Here is a 20,973-nt window from a genome sequence, read left to right on the forward strand (position 1 = left end):
ATCGGTGACGGCTTCTGCAGTATCGAAGTGTATAATCTGATCGCAACGGGACCATCACTCAGTCGCCGTTACCATTCTTTTTCAGCACAAGGAAGGTGCAAAAGCGCGTCTGCTGTATACCACGCCGTCGTTGGGGTGATGAACGGTCTTACAGGGAAATGCGGACAGCATTACCCTGTATATTGAGGCACTTACGCGGTCATTTTTGCGACTCCGTATTCCCTCCACACGTAAACGCTTAATACGGACCACGTGTCATGGAGGATTGGTTACTAGCTTGGCGTCCGTTTGTTATTCCGTTCAGGTTTCACGCGAGCGCGTGGTAACGTTAGGCGACAAAAACGTGAAGTAAGAATAAGTGCACGCTGAAATTGCCAGGCTATCGGGCTCCGCATTCCACATCTTTTTTTTCTTTTTTCTCATGTCTACTGCATGCGCGTTGCCGAACGCTGCTCCCCACGAACTGGAATGTCCCGTGAAGAGTGCCATGCAAGGGGTTTAAAAACCTGTGAAACTGAAATCCTCAAAAATAAAAAAATATCAGATGCATCAATTGCTACAGTAATTTAGAAAATTAAGCTAAAAACAATTTTGTTTAGTGGAGATGGGTGGTCGGGTTAAATGGGGAAATTGCGCTCCTACCTGCGAAGAGCTCGTTACGCTTGCAGATTTCACACGAGCACTGGCAATCATTTGCGAGTAATGAAAAATGAGCAATTTAGCCGGCGAAACTAAAAAATAATTCCCGAAAGAGCGCAACTGCAATACTCTTCTGAGACGTCCGGAATGAGCGAGTGTCGTTGCACCAATCACCTATAAGTTTTGCTTCATGGTTGCAAGGGCTGTGTTTGCGATTAGAGCACGTGTGTCGTAAGTTAGCAAATGCACAGTAACTATGACGACTTCAACCATCATCGTAAACAGTGATGTAATCATGTGTCGTCTCCTAATTACGCTCATCGGAGCTTCGGTGTCACTTAAGCCTGTGAATTTAACTGAATTTCATTGCTACATTATAATGACGAGAGGCCGATTTTAGGAAGAGGAAGGAAGAAAGTTTAAGCGGAAAGACAAGGAGGTTAGCCAGTTCTTAGACCGGCTGGCTACCCTGCAGTGTGCTGGGGAAAGGGGTGAGGGGAATGAAAGGTGTTAAAAAGGCCGATTTTATAAAATGTAAAAGCAGCAATGGCCTCATCGAAGGAGGAACAACGATTCTTCCACTTGACACGACCGCGTGCATCCGCGAAAAAAATGCTAATAATTGATTTTAGTTGTTAACGGCCGTAATTGATGTTTCAAGTTATCTCAAGATGTCTTCCACTACACAAAAAGTTATTATACAAAGACAGTGACCAAATATTCAATTTCCCTTATTTTCGATGAAGTTTGGAGACATTTCCTGATCCAACCATGTGAATGAAAATCTGGATGAATCTGGAGACTGGATGAAAATCATATTTCTCTTATTATGTCGAGAGAATCCTTAGGCACTAGTGACAAGATTGCTCATAGAGCAGGTCATAGATAGAGCAGCTTCAGGTGTTCGGGATGTCGTGATCTCACCATACACCTCGAAGTACGCGCGTGCACAGCGCCAGCATATATATATATATATATATATATATATATATATATATATATATATATATATATATATATATATATATATATATATATATATATATATATATATATATATATATATATATATATATATATATATATATATATATATATATATATATATATATATATATATATATATATATATATATATATATATATATATATATATATATATATATATATATATATATATATATATATATATATATATATATATATATATATATATATATATATATAACGCGTAATTCGAAGGTCGTAGGTTCGATTCCTGCTTACAGTTGGTAATTTTTTCATCCACTTTTCTTTCTTATTTACATTCCATTAATGTTAATAACTTCCCCTGTACATTCCTTGGCATTACTGTCTGTTATATCTCATTATTATTGTGTTAAAAACACGGAAAAACGAGCCCTTAGGTATACACTTTTTTCCCTTATTTCATTGAACGAGGGTCTCGTACTGGCAGACTTGGTGTGTTTAGGTTGTATAAGAGGGACAATTAATCAGCTGCCCGCTCATAATAAGTTCACGTGCTACGTGACGCCAAACATGCGCATCAGAGTGTTTTCACACTCGTTGTTTGGCTTATAGATGGCGCTGACTGTCGCTCCTACTTCTAAATTCACAGATAAACCCAAAAAAAAAAAGTGGGTGGAGGGAGTGCCGCTGTAATAGCTCAGTGGTTAGAGCATCGAACGCGTAATTCGAAGGTCGTAGGTTCGATTCCTGCTTACAGTTGGTAATTTTTTCATCCACTTTTCTTTCTTCTTATTTACATTCCATTAATGTTAATAACTTCCCCTGTACATTCCTTGGCATTACTGTCTGTTATATCTCATTATTATTGTGTTAAAAACACGGAAAAACGAGCCCTTAGGTATACACTTCTTTCCCTTATTTCATTGAACGAGGGTCTCGTACTGGCAGACTTGGTGTGTTTAGGTTGTATAAGAGGGACAATTAATCAGCTGCCCGCTCATAATAAGTTCACGTGCTACGTGACGCCAAACATGCGCATAAGAGTGTTTTCACACTTGTTGTTTGGCTTATAGATGGCGCTGACTGTCGCTCCTACTTCTAAATTCACAGATAAACCCAAAAAGAAAAGTGGATGGAGGGAGTGCCGCTGTAATAGCTCAGTGGTTAGAGCATCGAACGCGTAATTCGAAGGTCGTAGGTTCGATTCCTGCTTACAGTTGGTAATTTTTTTCATCCACTTTTCTTTCTTCTTATTTACATTCCATTAATGTTAATAACTTCCCCTGTACATTCCTTGGCATTACTGTCTGTTATATCTCATTATTATTGTGTTAAAAACACGGAAAAACGAGCCCTTAGGTATACACTTCTTTCCCTTATTTCATTGAACGAGGGTCTCGTACTGGCAGACTTGGTGTGTTTAGGTTGTATAAGAGGGACAATTAATCAGCTGCCCGCTCATAATAAGTTCACGTGCTACGTGACGCCAAACATGCGCATAAGAGTGTTTTCACACTCGTTGTTTGGCTTATAGATGGCGCTGACTGTCGCTCCTACTTCTAAATTCACAGATAAACCCCCAAAAAAAAAAGTGGATGGAGGGAGTGCCGCTGTAATAGCTCAGTGGTTAGAGCATCGAACGCGTAATTCGAAGGTCGTAGGTTCGATTCCTGCTTACAGTTGGTAATTTTTTCATCCACTTTTCTTTCTTCTTATTTACATTCCATTAATGTTAATAACTTCCCCTGTACATTCCTTGGCATTACTGTCTGTTATATCTCATTATTATTGTGTTAAAAACACGGAAAAACGAGCCCTTAGGTATACACTTCTTTCCCTTATTTCATTGAACGAGGGTCTCGTACTGGCAGACTTGGTGTGTTTAGGTTGTATAAGAGGGACAATTAATCAGCTGCCCGCTCATAATAAGTTCACGTGCTACGTGACGCCAAACATGCGCATAAGAGTGTTTTCACACTCGTTGTTTGGCTTATAGATGGCGCTGACTGTCGCTCCTACTTCTAAATTCACAGATAAACCCAAAAAAAAAGTGGATGGAGGGAGTGCCGCTGTAATAGCTCAGTGGTTAGAGCATCGAACGCGTAATTCGAAGGTCGTAGGTTCGATTCCTGCTTACAGTTGGTAATTTTTTCATCCACTTTTCTTTCTTCTTATTTACATTCCATTAATGTTAATAACTTCCCCTGTACATTCCTTGGCATTACTGTCTGTTATATCTCATTATTATTGTGTTAAAAACACGGAAAAACGAGCCCTTAGGTATACACTTTTTTCCCTTATTTCATTGAACGAGGGTCTCGTACTGGCAGACTTGGTGTGTTTAGGTTGTATAAGAGGGACAATTAATCAGCTGCCCGCTCATAATAAGTTCACGTGCTACGTGACGCCAAACATGCGCATAAGAGTGTTTTCACACTCGTTGTTTGGCTTATAGATGGCGCTGACTGTCGCTCCTACTTCTAAATTCACAGATAAACCCAAAAAAAAAAGTGGGTGGAGGGAGTGCCGCTGTAATAGCTCAGTGGTTAGAGCATCGAACGCGTAATTCGAAGGTCGTAGGTTCGATTCCTGCTTACAGTTGGTAATTTTTTCATCCACTTTTCTTTCTTCTTATTTACATTCCATTAATGTTAATAACTTCCCCTGTACATTCCTTGGCATTACTGTCTGTTATATCTCATTATTATTGTGTTAAAAACACGGAAAAACGAGCCCTTAGGTATACACTTCTTTCCCTTATTTCATTGAACGAGGGTCTCGTACTGGCAGACTTGGTGTGTTTAGGTTGTATAAGAGGGACAATTAATCAGCTGCCCGCTCATAATAAGTTCACGTGCTACGTGACGCCAAACATGCGCATAAGAGTGTTTTCACACTTGTTGTTTGGCTTATAGATGGCGCTGACTGTCGCTCCTACTTCTAAATTCACAGATAAACCCAAAAAAAAAAGTGGATGGAGGGAGTGCCGCTGTAATAGCTCAGTGGTTAGAGCATCGAACGCGTCATTCGAAGGTCGTAGGTTCGATTCCTGCTTACAGTTGGTAATTTTTTCATCCACTTTTCTTTCTTCTTATTTACATTCCATTAATGTTAATAACTTCCCCTGTACATTCCTTGGCATTACTGTCTGTTATATCTCATTATTATTGTGTTAAAAACACGGAAAAACGAGCCCTTAGGTATACACTTCTTTCCCTTATTTCATTGAACGAGGGTCTCGTACTGGCAGACTTGGTGTGTTTAGGTTGTATAAGAGGGACAATTAATCAGCTGCCCGCTCATAATAAGTTCACGTGCTACGTGACGCCAAACATGCGCATAAGAGTGTTTTCACACTCGTTGTTTGGCTTATAGATGGCGCTGACTGTCGCTCCTACTTCTAAATTCACAGATAAACCCAAAAAAAAAGTGGGTGGAGGGAGTGCCGCTGTAATAGCTCAGTGGTTAGAGCATCGAACGCGTAATTCGAAGGTCGTAGGTTCGATTCCTGCTTACAGTTGGTAATTTTTTCATCCACTTTTCTTTCTTCTTATTTACATTCCATTAATGTTAATAACTTCCCCTGTACATTCCTTGGCATTACTGTCTGTTATATCTCATTATTATTGTGTTAAAAACACGGAAAAACGAGCCCTTAGGTATACACTTCTTTCCCTTATTTCATTGAACGAGGGTCTCGTACTGGCAGACTTGGTGTGTTTAGGTTGTATAAGAGGGACAATTAATCAGCTGCCCGCTCATAATAAGTTCACGTGCTACGTGACGCCAAACATGCGCATAAGAGTGTTTTCACACTCGTTGTTTGGCTTATAGATGGCGCTGACTGTCGCTCCTACTTCTAAATTCACAGATAAACCCAAAAAAAAGTGGATGGAGGGAGTGCCGCTGTAATAGCTCAGTGGTTAGAGCATCGAACGCGTAATTCGAAGGTCGTAGGTTCGATTCCTGCTTACAGTTGGTAATTTTTTCATCCACTTTTCTTTCTTCTTATTTACATTCCATTAATGTTAATAACTTCCCCTGTACATTCCTTGGCATTACTGTCTGTTATATCTCATTATTATTGTGTTAAAAACACGGAAAAACGAGCCCTTAGGTATACACTTCTTTCCCTTATTTCATTGAACGAGGGTCTCGTACTGGCAGACTTGGTGTGCTAAGGTTGTATAAGAGGGACAATTAATCAGCTGCCCGCTCATAATAAGTTCACGTGCTACGTGACGCCAAACATGCGCATAAGAGTGTTTTCACACTCGTTGTTTGGCTTATAGATGGCGCTGACTGTCGCTCCTACTTCTAAATTCACAGATAAACCCCAAAAAAAAAGTGGATGGAGGGAGTGCCGCTGTAATAGCTCAGTGGTTAGAGCATCGAACGCGTAATTCGAAGGTCGTAGGTTCGATTCCTGCTTACAGTTGGTAATTTTTTCATCCACTTTTCTTTCTTCTTATTTACATTCCATTAATGTTAATAACTTCCCCTGTACATTCCTTGGCATTACTGTCTGTTATATCTCATTATTATTGTGTTAAAAACACGGAAAAACGAGCCCTTAGGTACACACTTCTTTCCCTTATTTCATTGAACGAGGGTCTCGTACTGGCAGACTTGGTGTGTTTAGGTTGTATAAGAGGGACAATTAATCAGCTGCCCGCTCATAATAAGTTCACGTGCTACGTGACGCCAAACATGCGCATAAGAGTGTTTTCACACTCGTTGTTTGGCTTATAGATGGCGCTGACTGTCGCTCCTACTTCTAAATTCACAGATAAACCCAAAAAAAAGTGGATGGAGGGAGTGCCGCTGTAATAGCTCAGTGGTTAGAGCATCGAACGCGTAATTCGAAGGTCGTAGGTTCGATTCCTGCTTACAGTTGGTAATTTTTTCATCCACTTTTCTTTCTTCTTATTTACATTCCATTAATGTTAATAACTTCCCCTGTACATTCCTTGGCATTACTGTCTGTTATATCTCATTATTATTGTGTTAAAAACACGGAAAAACGAGCCCTTAGGTATACACTTCTTTCCCTTATTTCATTGAACGAGGGTCTCGTACTGGCAGACTTGGTGTGTTTAGGTTGTATAAGAGGGACCATTAATCAGCTGCCCGCTCATAATAAGTTCACGTGCTACGTGACGCCAAACATGCGCATAAGAGTGTTTTCACACTCGTTGTTTGGCTTATAGATGGCGCTGACTGTCGCTCCTACTTCTAAATTCACAGATAAACCCAAAAAAAAGTGGATGGAGGGAGTGCCGCTGTAATAGCTCAGTGGTTAGAGCATCGAACGCGTAATTCGAAGGTCGTAGGTTCGATTCCTGCTTACAGTTGGTAATTTTTTCATCCACTTTTCTTTCTTCTTATTTACATTCCATTAATGTTAATAACTTCCCCTGTACATTCCTTGGCATTACTGTCTGTTATATCTCATTATTATTGTGTTAAAAACACGGAAAAACGAGCCCTTAGGTATACACTTCTTTCCCTTATATATATATATATATATATATATATATATATATATATATATATATATATATATATATATACGGCCCGAGCTTCTCAAACTCGTGCAGTCCAGCTTCCCATCTGTGTCGTTACAATGGTCGCAAATGAATCGACAGTAGCATTTTGGCAAGCTGGTAATTTTTGAGTTCAGTATGACTACGCAACAAAAAAAAATATAAATACACGTACAAAGGAGAAGAAGACGCAACTAGCGCAGAGTTACGCTTGGTGTGCTTTGCATTTTTAATAGTTAAACTGTTGTTAGTCGAGCCTTTCATGTCCAGGATCCATGCTAACGATTGCGGGCATCGTAAACGTGTACACGCAACAGAAATTGTGTAAACTCTATTGCACACAACTTTCACCACAAAGGAAGATTGGCAGCAGTCTGAATGGCATGCGTGCTACCACAGTCACACCACTGCCATGCGTCACCCTATGGCTATAAAGAGAGAGAGAGAGAGAGATAAAGATGCAAGGAAAGGCAGGGAGGTTAACCAGACGCACATCCGGTTTGCTACCCTGCACTGGGGAAGGGATAAAGGGGAGAAAAGAGGTTGCAGAAAGATGAGAAGGTACAGACAATCACGAGCACACTCGGGGAACACACACAGTCTACAGGCGGTCGCTCAGGTTTGTTGACTTAAGGTAAAGTAGCAATGCTTTAGTTGCTTTCTGCGCAACTGAGGCAGATGCCCAAGGTCCTAGTATCTTCTGCACACAAAATGGTCCGGGGTCAAGTCGATTCAAAACCATCCGGGGCTGGCATCGCTGTGTGCCGTAGCAAGCGCAGCTGCACAGGACGTGTTCGATGGTCTCTTCAGCTCCGCAGTAGTCGCATGTAGGAGTGTCTGCCATACCAATGCGAAAGGAGTACACCTTTGTAAATGCAACACCCAACCAAAGGCGGCATAACAGTGTCGCATCGGAGCGGGAAAGTTGTGATGGTAGCTTTAGCTTGAGCGAAGGATGCAGTTCATAAAATTGACACCTTTGTAAGCTGGTAGACGACCAGAACGTGCGTGTGAGATCTCGAGCCAGCAGGTAAAGTTGTCTTGCTGCATCACTCCTTGATAGAGGAATCGGGACTACACGGGTTTCTTCATGGGCTGAGCGGGCTGCATCATCGGCTAATTGATTTCCGGTAATACCGATATGTCCAGGCAGCCATTGATATATAATATCATGCCCTCGTGCTAGAGCTTCATGATGGCAATGTCTTATTTCTTGTACCAGTTGGTCATGACTCCTCCTACGCATGGCAGACTGCAAACTCTGAAGCGCTGCCTTCGAATCACAGAATATGACCCATTTTCCTGGACGTTCTTGAACGAAATATTGTAAAGCAGCCCTTATTGCAGCAAGCTCTGATGCCGTAGATGTAGTCATATGCGACAACTTAAACTTGATTGTCATTTCTGCAGCCGGAATTACAGCAGCACCTGATGAGCTGCTGGATGAGACGGACCCATCAGTGTATATCTGCGTTCGGTCTAAGTACAACTCATGTAATAAGAGCAGTGTTGCTTGCTTCAATGCTACTCTAGAGTGACTGCTTTTCTTTTTGATTCCCGGAATTTCTAGACGTACTTGCGGCTGGTCGAGGCACCACAAAGGACATGCCGTTCTCGCAGCTGGCGTATATCCTGATGGAATGCTATTTAGGTGCTTGGCTATGACGTCTGAAAACGTATCACGTGGTCTTCCGGAAGGTAGAAGGGCCAAGTGGTGGTCGGGGACACAGCTAGCATGTCGAATGTGCGCTCTGAGGCAATCCACAACTATATATGTCCTGACCGGATGGCCTTTGGCAAGCATGATTGTGGCATAAGTAGAAGCGCATCGGGGCAGTCCTAGGCAGATACGCAGTGCCTGACCCTGTAAACTCTCCAATGAATGAGTATTGGATTTGCAAGTGTTAGTCAGTACCGGCAAGCTGTAGCGCAATAGACCCAGAAATAGGGACCTGTACAGCTGTAGCATGGAGGCCACAGAAGTTCCCCATGTACCCTCATATGTTGTACCCTCATATGTTTGTACAAAGAAACCCTTGCCAGTTATATAATCTTTTATCCATTGAAACATTCGTCCACCAATGCCCATTGCTGCGAGAGAAGTGAGGATGGCATCGTGAGCTACATTATCATATGCACCCTTCACGTCAAGAAAGAGTGCCACTGATATGCGCTTGCGACTTTTTTCTTGTTGAACAAATGTCGATAAGTCAAGGACACAGTCAATGGAGGAGCGGCCCCGACGAAAGCCTGCCATGCAAGAAGGGTATTTGGTGTATCGTTCCAAGTACCACTCGAGACGAAATAGAACCATTCTTTTCATCACTTTTCCGAGGAAGCTTGCGAGGGCAATAGGGCGGTACGCTGTCAAGTCCAATGGTGATTTTCCCGATTTTAAAAGTGGTATTAATCGACTTATTTTCCATTCTCGGGGAACACAGCCGCTGAGCCAGGAGTTGTTGAAGCATGTTAAAAGTTCTTTTCTGGCTTTTTGTCTAAGGTGTCCCAACGCACTATAAGTAATACCATCAGGACCTGGCGATGACATGCGCTTAGAAGCGACTAACGCACCTTCCAGTTCTTCCATGGTGAACGGAATGTCCATTTCTGGTAATCGCGTCTCAGGAACGATCACGGCGTCGATGCTCTCGTTCATAATATTCCCGGCAACTCTCGTGCAAAATTCTTCAGCCACCTCGAGTTCTGTTTTTCAATGATGGAGTGCCAAAGCTTTAAAAGGGTGCCGTTGTTGTGGAGAGGAGCGAAGACCACGAACTGTTCTCCAGATATATGACAGCGGTTTATGAGGGTCTAGAGATTCGCAGAATGCTTTCCAGCGTTCGCTCTGGCTAACAACGCGTCTGCTGGGGCGGCCGCTTAAACCACGCCTGCTGGGGCCGCCGCTTAACACCGAGTCTGACGTTCAGCCTTTAAATATAATACACAACCTCAGAGCTTGAGAAAGATGTTTGGAAGAATATGTCTGAAAGTCTTTCAAACCATATAAAAGCGATTTCCTGACGAAGGGAACGTGTCGCTGTCCCCGAAGCGCAGCCAATCAGCTCTTTTTCGTTGCGCTGTTGTTCCGAAGTGTGTTTAGAAAAAGTGGTTAACGACTTAGAGTACTTAGTACTCTACTATTGGAGAGCATAAAAAGTTGCGAATAAATTGGCTATCGATATGCTGAAAGTCCGTGCCCATATAGTACGGTCAATAATACATGTCATAGTGCAAACCCCTGCGAGCTGCGTTGGTTAACAAGCAACTTGCATCGAGAAGCGCCTTGAATCTAAAAGCGATATTTGTGGCATCGGTCTCTCACTGATGGACTTTTCTTCCTAGGCACAGATCTGCTGTCGCGAAGGCTTGTGAACCAGAGAACCCGGCAGATGGTTGCTTTAAGAGGCAATGGCGGTGAGAAAGAACACGAACCCCGGCGAGGCATATTTTATTGGTGACGGATGTGAACATCGCGTGAACAAAGGTCCCCACCGGTAGCTCCTTGGCCACCGTTTGAAATTTAGGTCGAGCAACTTCTACTCGCGAGAGTTAAAAAGACTTTACACTCATTGTTTTCGGTCTTCCTTTATTTCGCAGCTTTACAGGACACCAGGGGAATAAAAGTAAACGCCCCACTTTCACAACTCAAGTCCAGCCACTACAACAATTGATCTACGTAACGTCCGTAGTGAGTATATCTATAGGTGGACGTGTCTGCAAAACCGCCAAATACAGTTAAACTAGAGGGACTCCAGAAAAAAGTTCGCTAAAGTAAAAGTTCGCTAAAGTGAAATCGCTATGTCGTCAAAGAAAATAGCAGTTGCTGAAACAAAACTTAGCCCTTTTATTTGCACTGCTGCCTATATGAATGTGAAGTGCCGTTTATTGAGCATGTGCTTTGAAAAGTCAGTAATCTCTTGCCGCGATTCTGAGCTTAGGGCTGCAGTCGTCGTGAACTGCGTCGATGTGTCAGAGCTCTCGTAAACCTTTTCCAGCACAACACCATGCCGTGCAGAGAAGTACTGTTCTTTTTCCAAGCACATCAGTGCTTCAGAGGAGCTGACCATTGGGCGAGTTGGTACTTTGACATAAAAAGCATCGTGAGAGCGCAACAACACGACACACAGGAAGAGGCAGACGAGGACAGGCGCCGTATCCTCGTGTGTTTCTTCCTGTGTGTCGGGCTAATCTAAAAACAGCCCCGTCACTCACCTCTTTCTCAGCACAATTGAAAAATTTTATCTATAGCAAATCGTCCTACTATAGAGATTTGTAGTATTGACTGTTCACACGTAGTTAAATTCGTACTTATACATACCACATATTTGCTATATCTGCACCTTTTTGTACTCATTACATCAAATTACCACGTCATTTGTCTTTTGATGGTTTAGTAATGATTACCATTTGATAGAGAACTATTATGTGTTACTTTATTTATTGTGTTTTTGATATTAAATAAGATTTAGTGCATTGTCAATGACAATTGCTGTTTAGTGGGGTTTTTTTTTGTAATAATGCCGATAGGGACCCTTTAAAAATTTGGTGGGTCCTTAAAAGTGTAAATACATGTACCGAAGAAAAGACCAAAAAGTTTAAACTTCCAACTTCAAAAGCGTTAGCATAGGGTCTAATGGCGCAGCCCCAGGAATTGTTTTTAATTGTGCATTTGAATAGTTCGTTTAACTGATCTTCGTTCAAGTGGTATTTGACCACCTGTGCACTGTTTTTACTTAGTGAGAATAACTCCTTGCCTTCAGCGCAGCATGAGCTTTTTGCGCCCAATACGATTTCGATTCCACTTCAGTGTAAAAAAAATATCATTTTAACACATGTTGCGCGCAATTCATCACATGCTCTGTACGTTGATAGAAACCGAGACAATTGCGTGAAATAGAGATGAGAGAGAGATAAAGATGCAAAGAAAGGCAGGAAGGTTAACCAGACGCACATCCGGTTTGCTACCCTGCACTGGGGAAGGGATGAAGGGGAGAAAAGAGGTTGCAGAGAGAAATAGGTTACTATGTAATTCTAGGGCATTATTATTTTCGAAAGTTGAACTACTCATTTACATTGAGCTATACATTGTACACGACACGGGATATCTAACAGAAAAAAAGGCGTTAACGGTAGCAGTTTCACGAAGCCGGTGACCACAGTTTAGGGGCAAAGAGAAAGTTTGCGACAGCGTCAAAACACAAGCACGCAATGTATTGCGTATCAAATGTATATAAAAAACGCACAGTTCACAGAACATAACGAACAAGCAGCGATACAATATATACGCACACCTTTAGTCAAAGGCGTAATCACACTACTGGCAGAAAGGAATCTTCTGCAGAAGATTCGGCCACAATCCACCGATATGAACCTCGCAAATGCTCCGAAGCGTTCTCCGCCGTGTGGTGAAATGTTATTGAATGTACCTGCATGCAAAACGACACCATAAGTGGTGGCACTCAAAACATACATTGGTTCATCGACGACAGTTGGGTAACACGCTCAATCTATATCCGTGAAAGCAAGTCTGAACACGCCTGATCACGTAAGGTTTCTCGTATGTGGTGCAACAACTCCTGTTGCATTTTTTTGCAACTTTAGAAAGAAAAAAAGAAGAAGAAAAAAAAACTGCGGGAAAACGTGTAAATTTCGTCGTCCAAACGCTATCATTAAACTTAATTTGTTGATTCCCTACGTGTCTTCGTCGCCAGAAGAATTCACATCGTCTCCCCAGTTAAGTACAGATTAATTTCGTAAAACGTCAGTGACGCACCTTGTATGACAAACAGCATACGAAAAAAAAAAGAAGAAAAGTCAGGCGCTTCCTTATCTATTAGCCAAAGACGACTCAGGAGGCGAAATTCATCTTGCATTTCTTCTCAATTGCCTCCATCGGTACCCCTTTCTGCAAACTGCCTTGTTTTGCGTTGCCTTTGCGATCGGAAGCATTAGAAGCCCGCTGGAGCTCGGGTTAATCTTACAGCGGCTCTGTGATCGACCCACCATTGATCATGACGTCATCGTTAGCCCGTGCGTTCTATGACGTTATTAGTGCCGTGATGAAGACCTCAATCTTCGTGATCCGTGACGTCATGATAACGTCATAGTCTGGTGTCATGGTGCCATTTCGCATCACTCGTCTTGACGCCACCGAAGGTCCCCCTCGTGGTTTATGAAGCGTCTAAGCATTGCAACCTAGTAAATCACCGCTAAAAGGGGGCATTCTGGTGTGCTCAAGGTTAGGCACTACTATGATCAAATGTTAGAACTCTAAAGGTCTGACCTAACGCACTCGTTGCAGCGTATCTTTCCTTCCTCCGTGTTGCAGCGCGTCGGCGCCTCGCTTTTTGAAGCGACGCCGTGCCCTCTCCCATTGGAGAGGGCGGGCGCGTAGCTTCGCGTAGCCACACGCCCTCTCCCTCTATAGGGACCCTGGTGTTTCCTAAACTGCTCCGAAATTGCGACGGCATGCACGGAAGAAGGCCGGCAGAAGATTTTGACGACATTTGCAGCGAAGCACGTAAATACGCGGTCATTTTCATCTTTCCCGAAACCTTTCCGCGTGCCTTATAGTTTTGCCCTTGCTCCGGGAACAGAGGTATACTGTAGGTTTTCTAGACCGCACGTTCCGTTGTAACGCTTTCGAGACCGACCCACCATTAGCGTGCAAAGATGCACTGGGATGACACCATCCCGTGACGTCACAACATTTGACAACATCATCATCATCAGATCACATGATGACGTCATCAAGCAAAGATGCGAAGACATCACGTGACGTCAATTGGTGATTTTACGTTACACCTTTGCCAAATCGAAGGTAAGCCATAATCTCGGAAGCATGCATCTCAGTGTAACGTGCAGTCTGAAAACCCTTCAGTGTCTTGACTCCCGGAAAAAGGGTGAACCCGCGTCGGGTGTCGAAAGCTTTTGGAGCAGAAAGAAAAATTACTTATCTGGCTTTTGCATGGCAGTTGTTTTAAGGCAACACGCGATTTTAATACGTTATGACATTCTGCGCCGTCCATACCAAGGAAAATAGCTTCTTCGGTTCTACTTACGTCGATGAAACCGTTGAGGGAAACTTTCCCCCTAATTACAGTATACTTAGCCTTATGACTAATCGTGTTTCTTTAAAGCTTTGACAGCAAAATCATTTTGCTTCGCTGCGAAAGCCTTTCGAAACAGGCTTCTGTGGTATAGCACGCAGCGCACTGTTTCGCATTATGCGGGATGCCGTTCGCGATTTTCAATACCGATCCTTTTACTTGCTATACCTCGATTTGAAGCGTGAAAAATGGTGCTCTACAAATGGCACTTTTCCTGCTAAAACCTTTTATAAGCCATCCGTAACTGTGCGGCGTTCCGCAATTCAGCGACAATAATAGCAAAAACTGGAGAGCGTGAATGATGTACCGGCGAACTATGTAGGGATGGCTGTTTCAGCTAACGTTAAACCCGGGGAGAATCGAAGCACGCGGTGTCTTGAGACAGATTACTTCGATGAGGCAGCAGTGATGCGAAGCCTGAAACCGCTCATGTGGGCAATCGTGATTTAGTTGCACTGACGTCATCGGCTGTTGGTGAAGTCAACTGTTGTCTTATTGACTTTCAGTGAATCAGATGCGAGCAGTGGCGTTTACCCATTGTGACACGTATCCGTTTTAATTATGGACCGTGACTACATGACACGCCGTTACGACTGAAGACGCCGACAAGCTCATACATCCTTATAAGATGCTTGGCAATTAATCATAAAACTAGCAGGGCCGCTTTTGCATTTGCGTGAAGGCCCTTTCAGAGCTGCGAATATAGCACCGGTCGCGCAGCAATCTGAGACCGGTGACCAAAGAGTTCAGAAATGATAGCGCGATGGGGCGTCGACAGTGCGTAATTCCGAACTGTACCACGGATAATCCCACGGACCGACCTTTATCCGAGGCTGTCCGCGTGACTCTTCGCACTATTATTCCGAATTACGAGCAGGGAAGCTTCTCGGCAAGACCGACGTTCACACATGCGTCTAACTTGTAGTTTTCGACAAACTGTATTCACATGCGCCCGCATTGCTATTTCCTTCAAAATAGGCTGACGTCCTGTTCCCGCGATTCTCATTGGTGCAGGGGTTTGCGACTGCCAGACTAAGCGGCGAGTAACTGAGCCAGAGCAGTCACCTTGTGACCAGAGCGCCACCGGCGCTAGTCGCAAGTGTGAACGCCTCGAAGGCGAAAGGCAGCATCTCGTGCGGCCATTTTGCTGAGTGTTTTATGTTACGCGGAGAGACGATTTATTTTGCCTCTCTATTTTCTAGCCACAACAATGCCCCAAAGACGAGACCATTGTGCTGCCCTTGCGGTCGCGCTTTTTTTTTTTTTACTCTTGCCAACGCCTTTTTTTTTTTTCAAGTGCGGAGCACAATAAAGGCTCAGGATGTCGTATGCCGTAGTGCTCTGTGATCGCATGGCGTAACGCCTGCTGGCAAAAAGAAGATGCGAAGAATAAAAAAAACGAAGCAGGCGTGAAAGAGACAAAAACAAACACACAAATTTACGAACAAATGAATAAATATACCGAAGGCTTTTGTTTTGTTTCTTTCATCATTAACCTTACCACGGAAGAAGTCGCTGCTGCAAAATTGGCACTATTGCCGCTGTTCTTGCTGAACTTCGGGCCAATTCAAGCACTTCCTCGTTATCGGGTTTTCGCGAGTGAGACCAGATTGACTTTGGTTCTTTCGTTCAGATTGAAGTTGCACAAGTGCCCAGCTCTGTTTATTCCCTCACTTTTCTCCTACAGTTAACATACGATGACGAACAAACATGACAGGACGTTATGTCCCATATACCATACAGCAGCAGCCCCGCAGTGCCCTATCTTCCACCGAATTCAAACACCCTAACAAGGGGTCGGAAACTCCCTGTATCTTTCATGCATGCACTATCTCAAGCTGATACGCAGTGGCAGCGCCACTTTTATCACTGGCGGCGGCCGGGCATCCAACTACAAATAAATCACGAACAGAACATTTCTTTCATGACTTCACTGGCGACGTCACCAAATAGAGGGAAACGATGAAAAACCGAGAGAAGGAGGGTTGCCGTGCGAGGCCTCCTTTACCACTTTGCATGCACGCGGAATGCACTCGCGCATTCTTTCAAGTCCACGGGGCACTCAAGCCATGCTGCCATTCGTAATGTTTTGTTAACCTTTTTTTTATTTTGTTCATGTTTTATGAAGTGGCGAAGGTTAAACTGACAGATTTCATCGTAAGACGAAACTCGATCGGCACAAAGTAAATAAACTTTTTTATTGCGCGTCTTGTGTAAAAAAAGAAACATACACGTAGTATGAAAGTGTCCATATATAAAGGCCGCTTTAGTTTACAACTGACATATACAAATAATGAGTAAACATCGAGCCCAGAATATCCGAACCAATGTGAAAATTATCAACAACCACAAGAAGGACACGCCGTACCTACATACCTATTTGACTCAATGCCGTTTCTTATGACGGCGCACATAGTTTTCTTACAAAAATTAAGTACCAGAGGAGTCGGAATCTCAGAGGCCCGGAGTGATTTGAAGCGTAACAGAAGTTTAAATCTTCAAGAGAGAACGTCGCTGGAAACAGTGTTTCGGCAAGTTGACTTGTCCTCGTCAGGGCAACACCGTTGCCTCGACATAGAGAAGTTCACTCGCCAAAACGTTGGTTCCAACAAAATTCACTGTGATAATTTTTAGAAGCTTTTGGTTCATCACATGTGTTCTAATGACAGTTCTAGGAGTGAAGTCTTAAACCGCGGCTACATGAGTTTCATGAACAGGAAGGAGCGTATAATTAGTTGACATCATTTCAACTACATGCCAAAGGTCAAAGAAGCAAAAACTGTGTACCCGAGCCAAAACATGCTCAAGCCTTTAATTAAACGCATTTTACCGTCCGGAACTTAGGTACCGTTTCCACCAGCTAGTCAAGCGACACTGCACTTCTGTTAGTATAGTCAGGCTTGGAGACAACTACATTTAATCATATTTACTCATGCAAAAATAAAACCTGCAGAAAAAATGGGTCCGAATTCTTGTGCTAACCTATAGCCTTTGGGAAACGCTGAAGAACCTTCGAGGGACTAGAAATCCCCGGGTTAGCACACCGCAAAGCCGCGCAAAACATGTGTGGCCCGATTAAGCAATCTTCGACGAATGCATGGTTGACCTGTCTGGCGTAGCTCGCCGTAGCTTCCGTTCTCTGCCCGCCACAACTAGCTTTCTTTATCTTTCCCGTGGTTGACACGCCAACCGAGCAAGATAAGTGAGAGCGATTTAACTTCTAATATCGCTGAGCGAGTGGCGAGAAGGAGTGAAGGCAAGCGCTCCCAACTCAACAGTTTCCACCACTTTTTTTAATTTAAAAGTCACAAATTAAGAAATAAAAGACATATCAGAAATACATATAAGCAAAAAAAGTTGTTTGCCACGGTATAGAATTTCTTTAACCGTAAACAAAATTGTTAAAGCCAACAAAAAGGAACTTTTACATCAACTTCGCTCCATTAAACCAGATCTTAAAATGCCCAAAAACCGCTTGAAAACAAAACTAACATTGAGTTTCCGGGGCTTGCCCTAACTACTCCTTACCACTCGGTCATCTTCATAGGCTGAGAGGTAGACTCAGTGCACAAAACTGTGATAAAAAAAATTCAGCAGATCCCACGTACCATGTCAGTCGATGTTATGCGAAGGATGATGAAAGAAACTGACCATGGCATAACATTATTGATTGAAACGTTAAAAAAATTAAGCTACAGACAGGTACAACAGGCCTGCACGCACAGACATACCGGTTTACTGTAGCAGTCACATATGTTCTATATAACCAGTTACTTACAGCTGCGTAACAATGCCAACAGAAACACGGGTATGGCCAAGGCCAGAAGCAGTAAGCTTATATGAAGTGCTTTAGAGCACTGCATGGGCCGATTTTTTCGGCCCGAGCCCAGTCCGGTGTTTTCAAATTCGGCCCGTACATGGCCCGGGCCCGTCCTAGCCAGTCATGCCGTAAACATGAACGAGGCACTGTCCGTTCTTCGGTTATTGTTAAGATATACATACCTCACACATGGTATATTCTAGTGAGTGTTTTGGATCTTCTTTCAGTGTTCCGACTTTCACTGCTTTATTCAGCATACTTCAGGTTAATATTCACTTAACACTTTTGCGAAAAATTTCAGGGTAATGTAAAATATAATTGTAGTCATACCTGGCTGTCTCATGTTCGCGGTGCTAACCACACAATCTTATTTTTGCATACGAAAGAATGACTACAAAATACACTGACCCCATAAAACAGAAAAAGAAATTGCAGACATCTATAGTTTCAGTCTTTATACATAAAATGCATGAGAGCTGGGGCTGCTGAGTTAAGGTAACACGTCCCGCGAACGTCATTTATTACGTCATGCAATAATGAAAAAGAAAAAATAACACAGACGCTCTAGCTACTTCTGCAAGGAGGAATACACCAAGCTGGAAAACGTTACATAAATTAAAGCTGACATGTCCTCTCCTCGGCTGCCTCCAACCTACACTGTTTTTCTCGTTCGGAACAAGGTTATTTTTCCCACCCTTCTTCCCCGTGTCGCCACGAGCGCAGTTCTATAGATCTGTCAGAGCGAGCAAAAGCCATTTAGCCAGCGAGCCGCCGTCCTCGTTGTTTACGTCATCGTCTTCTAGAGACGACCTTCGATCTTTGAATGTTATGCCTTGTGGGAAAATCTCTCTGGAGCCCTTATTGGCGCTCTGCACATGTCCTCCACAACACGGCGTACATTGGAACAGTCCAAGAACAAAGAAGCCACTGCCCCACTACCCTTCTTCGACTGCTAAGCCCGTGTCGCACGAAATTTTCTACAGTATTAAAGCAAGATCGCGCTCAGGGTTTCGAAAAGAACTGTCACTTAAGGTGCCGAAGTCAACCAGCAGGTGGCGTCTTTGGGTCTCCACGTCGAACACTGCGTACCGGGTGTCCGGAGAGCGATCCCCCGCAGGGACCATAAGCAGGAAAATGGATTGCCCAGTCGCCGATGGCCGAAGGCCTCGGTGCGAACAGGGCAGCGAAGTGCGGCTGTGGTTGTAGGCTGTCATCTCGCGGCAGCGACAATGTAGGAGATGCATGGCAAAAAGAAAAAAAAAAGCGGCAACTATGAACGGGAAGGAAAGGTGGATGGTAAACGAGAAGCCACTTGTCCACCAGAGATACTTCGGCGAGTCAAGCTACAGGCATTCTTAGAGTTTTCAACAAACATGAAGTCCCTAATGAAGCAACTATGCAGCCTGCGAGACTATGCGACGCAGGCAGGTTGGTCCTCTGCAGGCACCAAGGAAGGATAAGCTAATCGCGTGTAATTTGTATACGTTAAAAAAAGTAGGGGCTCATGTCTAGTTTTGATGTGTGTTACTTATTCGTAAATATCTAACAACGGTGAAAATTGGGGAAATATATCTGAATGGATGAAAAATCCGTAAAGTAATGGCTGCCGCAAAAGCCGTCAGACATTTCTGTCGAAACAAGTGCCAATACACCCGTTGCCTATACACCCCCCCCCCTTTTTTTTTAAAGATACAGAGGTACATCAACATCACAATCATCACCTTTTTCTTCTAAAGCTCTTACTTCGTCCGAGGAAAAGGTTCCAACTTTTTGACTGCAACGAACAATAACACTAGCGCTTGTACAAATGAGGACGCTTATGAAATACTGTAGAAATAGGAAAAACCTGAAGGTGGCCTTCAAAATAAAAATAAGCAAAAATATCTTCTATTCGATGGGCGTTTTCGTTAAATGCTAAATATTTTTGGGTAATTGCCAAGTGACAAATATTCGCAACTACCTTGCTAGCACAAAAAATCAGCAACATTTGGATTTGATTGACGCGCCTGCGATAAGAGTCACTCTGCATCTCGCACCTAATGTGCACCAACAGCAGCTCCGGAGATAATCATGACTCACGAGTCACGTTGACGAGTCTACGGAGCACCCGGGCGAAAAAAAACAAAAGCATGGCAGGCGTGTTCGTGAATACATACTCGAAATTTTTCATACGAGCGTGCACATATATACACTATATAACGTTAGCAGTGTACCTTTGCTGTCGCAGCAGTGTAAATCTGGCAAACATTTCCTTGTGGTATGCAAGAGCGTCTTTACCTAAATATAATAGTGAAAATGCATATTACGAGTTTCTTGAAATCACGTGTAGCATACCGACGGAGTAAAATGCTAGAAGTCTTGTAATTTCCGTTTTCAGGTGGTCTAGAATAGCCGAAGCCCTCAAGTACGCCATCTCACGTAACGTCGGTCACTTCGGGATGTTAAACCCCGACAAACAACAAAACCGAACAACGCCATTATACCGATATGCTTGTTTGTTCGTTTCTTCGTTTGTTTGTTTGTTAATATTGTCAACCCCAAGCTGGGGTTTTACAAGAGTAAAAAATGGATACAATTTTACAAGATAGCATACATTTTTATGCTGAAACTCGAGCAAAAAGTTAAATAAAAATGGACATAAAATACGTTACAAAATAGATGTATACTGTGAACACAGGCACTTACAATAAAAAAAAATAAAACACAGGCATGTGCACAAAAAAATTAACAAATACTAACCAAGACAGAGGCTCCCTTCATTGACATTATGAATGCAAGGTGTTTCAAGAAATGTGTTTAACATTATCAAAATTTTACAGAAAGGAGGCATCTACGTCTTACCTGCGCCATTCATTTTATTCTTGCAGAAGGCATCTTATTACGTGTAGAA

At 43.1% G+C, this 20,973-nt stretch overlaps 10 non-coding genes across 10 annotated transcripts; all 10 read left to right on the plus strand.

The window, feature by feature from the left end:
• Positions 1 to 2,294: 2,294 nt before the first annotated feature.
• TRNAT-CGU (transfer RNA threonine (anticodon CGU)) lies at positions 2,295 to 2,367 on the plus strand. Its single transcript has one exon. It is a non-coding gene; the product is annotated as a tRNA-Thr (tRNA).
• Positions 2,368 to 2,754: 387 nt separating this feature from the next.
• On the plus strand, positions 2,755 to 2,827 carry TRNAT-CGU (transfer RNA threonine (anticodon CGU)). Its single transcript has one exon. It is a non-coding gene; the product is annotated as a tRNA-Thr (tRNA).
• Positions 2,828 to 3,217: 390 nt separating this feature from the next.
• TRNAT-CGU (transfer RNA threonine (anticodon CGU)) lies at positions 3,218 to 3,290 on the plus strand. The gene has a single exon. It is a non-coding gene; the product is annotated as a tRNA-Thr (tRNA).
• Positions 3,291 to 3,676: 386 nt separating this feature from the next.
• TRNAT-CGU (transfer RNA threonine (anticodon CGU)) lies at positions 3,677 to 3,749 on the plus strand. The gene has a single exon. It is a non-coding gene; the product is annotated as a tRNA-Thr (tRNA).
• Positions 3,750 to 4,136: 387 nt separating this feature from the next.
• Positions 4,137 to 4,209, plus strand: TRNAT-CGU (transfer RNA threonine (anticodon CGU)). Its single transcript has one exon. It is a non-coding gene; the product is annotated as a tRNA-Thr (tRNA).
• Positions 4,210 to 5,055: 846 nt separating this feature from the next.
• TRNAT-CGU (transfer RNA threonine (anticodon CGU)) lies at positions 5,056 to 5,128 on the plus strand. Its single transcript has one exon. It is a non-coding gene; the product is annotated as a tRNA-Thr (tRNA).
• Positions 5,129 to 5,513: 385 nt separating this feature from the next.
• TRNAT-CGU (transfer RNA threonine (anticodon CGU)) lies at positions 5,514 to 5,586 on the plus strand. The gene has a single exon. It is a non-coding gene; the product is annotated as a tRNA-Thr (tRNA).
• A 387-nt stretch (positions 5,587 to 5,973) lies between these two features.
• Positions 5,974 to 6,046, plus strand: TRNAT-CGU (transfer RNA threonine (anticodon CGU)). The gene has a single exon. It is a non-coding gene; the product is annotated as a tRNA-Thr (tRNA).
• A 385-nt stretch (positions 6,047 to 6,431) lies between these two features.
• On the plus strand, positions 6,432 to 6,504 carry TRNAT-CGU (transfer RNA threonine (anticodon CGU)). The gene has a single exon. It is a non-coding gene; the product is annotated as a tRNA-Thr (tRNA).
• A 385-nt stretch (positions 6,505 to 6,889) lies between these two features.
• Positions 6,890 to 6,962, plus strand: TRNAT-CGU (transfer RNA threonine (anticodon CGU)). The gene has a single exon. It is a non-coding gene; the product is annotated as a tRNA-Thr (tRNA).
• Positions 6,963 to 20,973: the final 14,011 nt, after the last annotated feature.

This window comes from Rhipicephalus microplus, chromosome 9, assembly GCF_043290135.1.
Source record: "Rhipicephalus microplus isolate Deutch F79 chromosome 9, USDA_Rmic, whole genome shotgun sequence".
NCBI lineage: Eukaryota > Metazoa > Arthropoda > Arachnida > Ixodida > Ixodidae > Rhipicephalus > Rhipicephalus microplus.